We start from the raw sequence: 3567 nt of genomic DNA on the forward strand, positions 1-3567 counted from the left end.
GTGTGTACGCAGCTTAAGTCTCTAAATTTATTTTAAAGTTTCCTTCATAGTAAAAATGTTCAAGAAAGGCTGGTGTGGACTAAGCCAGTTCACAACCCTTCATTTCTTTTAAAGTAGTTCTATCACCAAAATGTCTACTTTACATACTTTTTTTTTTTATTTATTATTGCGGCAGTGAAGGCAGAATGGGAATGTAAAGCCTTCTGGGATACCCACCTCATAAATCCCAGGAGGCTTCTGGCAGATCCTTCTGTGCATGCCCGAGATCAGGCATGCCCAGAAGGAGCTTTTTTACTACATGACGAAAAAAAATGCCAATCTCACGTATGCGCAGTGAATTCTGCACTTTATTTTTCCCATTTACAGCAGGCTGCATCACCCAATCTCATGTCTTCATAGTGCAAGATTGGGTGATGTAGCCAGAAGAAAAAAGAAGACGGCAGAAGATGGGGGCACCCTCCACGCTGAGATGAAGGAGGATTCCAGGACATCACAGACCCCAATCCTCAAAAGCTTTGAAAAGATTGAGGGATCTACTGAAGTAAAGGTAAATGAGTTTTATAATAGTTTAGTTCCACGTTTTTAGCCATTCCTTGGTAGTGCCTGTGGTATTTGAATAATTCGTTTTGAAAGATTCATTTATGCTTTACCTTATCATTCATTAGCACATTGTTGCAGAAAGCCTCGTCTTTACCTTGGTTTAATAGCAAACTGTGGTATAGCGTTAACTTACTTTTGGACAGCAAAGGCTTTTCCCTGGCACATGTCAATTGCTGTTTTAATTGGTGCAATCTCTTTTTAATTGTAGGTGTATGCATTCTGACACAACTGATGTAGGAGTTTCAAGCAGATCCTGCAATATAATTTTAGGATTCCTGCAGACTTTTAGCATCAAACAGTGCACTTTTGACGGAACTGGCTGGTCCAGCTAGTTCTGGACAAACTATCAGTCATTTGAAATTTATGTCACATGTAGATTTTTTTTCAACAGTTCAAATAACTTAATTCCCTTTTAGACTAATAGGTAACCACAAATTTCTTTCATACAGCTCTTTTGATCTTGGCATAATGACAAGATACCTATAGCTAAAAACAAAACAAAACAGTGGAATGTCAATATCTGAGGTTTAAATAAAACAGGTTCCTCCAACCATGAACAGGTTCCTATTATTAACATTTAATCTGGAACACCTAATTCTAATATGGTTAGTAGAGATCTATTTAGTATGCTTTAGGTACATGTTCAATATTCAGGTGCCTTCTGGATTGTAAAAGCTGGACAGGATAACTGTAACCTAGTCAAGCAAAAAAAGATGTAAAATAGGCCATAGCCAAACCAGGTACTGTCATATTGGAAGTTACAAGGTAGTCAGAGGGACACATTGTCAAACCTTCTTGGCATAGATAATGCCAAAAGCAGAAAGAAGCCAAGTCGTAGGTCAGTAGCTAGGAGTTTAATGAACCGTGTCAGATCCAAAATTGTAAATGGAGTCAGCAGCTCTATGTGGACAGGAGGACCAAAGCATCAAGAAATGAATAGGATGAAGATAGGGCAACCCAGTAGCTGAAATGGTGCCTGTGACCATACATCAAATCACCCACAACCAACCACCAACAACTGCAAGGAAAGAAAGTAAAGAAAGAGCAATCATAAACAAACACATATCCATCTTACCTTAACTACAAATGTCTCTAACACAGTTGCAGAAATCTTTGGAAAGGTATCTGGGCAACACAAGCAGTCTGAACTAAGAGAATCACAACCTTGTTCAACCAGATACTACAATGAGCAAACAAAGTCTAGGGTCAGACACCTTTAATGGACTAACCAGCCAAGCTCAATGTGAGTTCTGGCTCCTGTATGGGAGTGCACAGTGCTCTTGGGTTCATAAATAGACTGTGGGAGTGCATCTCGCAACCCTAGAACAAATATAGTTGGGCAAGGGAAGACACAAAGTGCATAAACCATTACAAGGACAGCCATTAAAAATTGTTTATTTACATGTTTGCTATAGATTCTGATATAAGACAAATTTTTGATTGCCAGCTATGCTATAGACTTGATATCCACTTAATAATATATGTGTTACGCTAAACGTTTATGAATGATGGATGGCTAAAAGAGACTAAGGTATAATAAACTCCTACACTGTCTGAAAACATATAGATCATTTTCAAATTACAGATCTCATCTTCCATACCATATGACACAGACTTGCCTTACTACAAAAATGCAGAAGAGAATTTTCGGCAGTTAGTATTTCTTGTTATTAAAGCATTTCTAAACCCCCAAAAATATATATTCTATGCAGGTAATCAGTTTTTAGATTTGCCCTGAATTCTGCTGTCCAGCACATATCCTGTTCTAGGATGACAAGTACAAGTATTATATATTGTACAGGACTGCAGGGATGGGTACTGGATGGAAAATATTCTGGGGAAGAGTTCAAAATTTTTAGAGAGCAACTCTGCAAGCATTGCTGCTGTTGTTAGTTTGTTTCAGGGCTCTGAAATGAGAAGGGAGGTACTGGGTGGACCTTCCCATTCCACCCAGGTACACCCCTGAGTTTGGCTACATCCAGACAGGAGGTCTGTTTATAAGTAGCACATGTGCGCTGTCAGGTTTTTGTAGTGGAAAAGCAGCAGGTAGGCTGTAACTGTAAAACTTATTGACCGCATCCAAAGTCAAAGTTTGCCAGTTTATAGTGCCACTCCTGGGTACTTAGTCTTGAAGGTACAATCCAGCCACCCTTAAAAATAGATTACTTAGCTACTGGATGTACAAAAAAAAAAACATTTGTGGACAAGGGTATGGAATAGTGCACATAGGCAACCCCTGCAGCATCTGTTCTCCTGTACCAGCTGAACACCAAGTAAGGTTGGCTGAGTGATGGATAATAATGTTGAACATTGTAGTAATGACTTTGATGGCACCAGCAATCATGCAGGGAACACTTTTTACCATTACAGCATCCTTTTACGAGGAATATAAGTATATTAGTCACTAGATAAGGTAATGATGTTTTGGAATCTTGCAGAGTCCCTTTCTTAAGGCAAAGTGATTTTGCTCTCTCACCACAGGGTCACTTTTCACGCAATTACCAGCCTATAAAAGAAATGATTTTTACTTTTGCTGTGGCCTGGGTGTTGACATGCCACTGCTTTACTGTTTCCTGAAGGGATATACAACTCTTTGGGTTCTGACAAAAACTGCTTCCTTGCTTCACATTGTGGGCCTTCTGCCGGCCAGTATGTCTTGTACAGATGTCAAAGCTGGGAAGTGTGTGTTAGGGGAACGAATGATTGTTGTGTATGATTGTTGTGTGTGTTGTAGATATGAGAAAGTGAATGGTTTGAGTAGTAAAACAAAAGAATACCAGGCAGGGATTAATCCACATCAGGAATTGGAAATCAAGTGTATTTGTAGCAGATGAACAGGTATTGTTTTGTTTTTGACTTGTAGAGTAAACATGGGGAAGTATAGCTACGTACACACTTCCAATTATTATCGTTGGAAAACGAACGACGAACGATCCTGCACGATATCTACGAACGATCGTATAGCAC

Source organism: Pyxicephalus adspersus, chromosome 2, assembly GCF_032062135.1.
Source record: "Pyxicephalus adspersus chromosome 2, UCB_Pads_2.0, whole genome shotgun sequence".
Classification (NCBI taxonomy): Eukaryota; Metazoa; Chordata; class Amphibia; order Anura; family Pyxicephalidae; genus Pyxicephalus; species Pyxicephalus adspersus.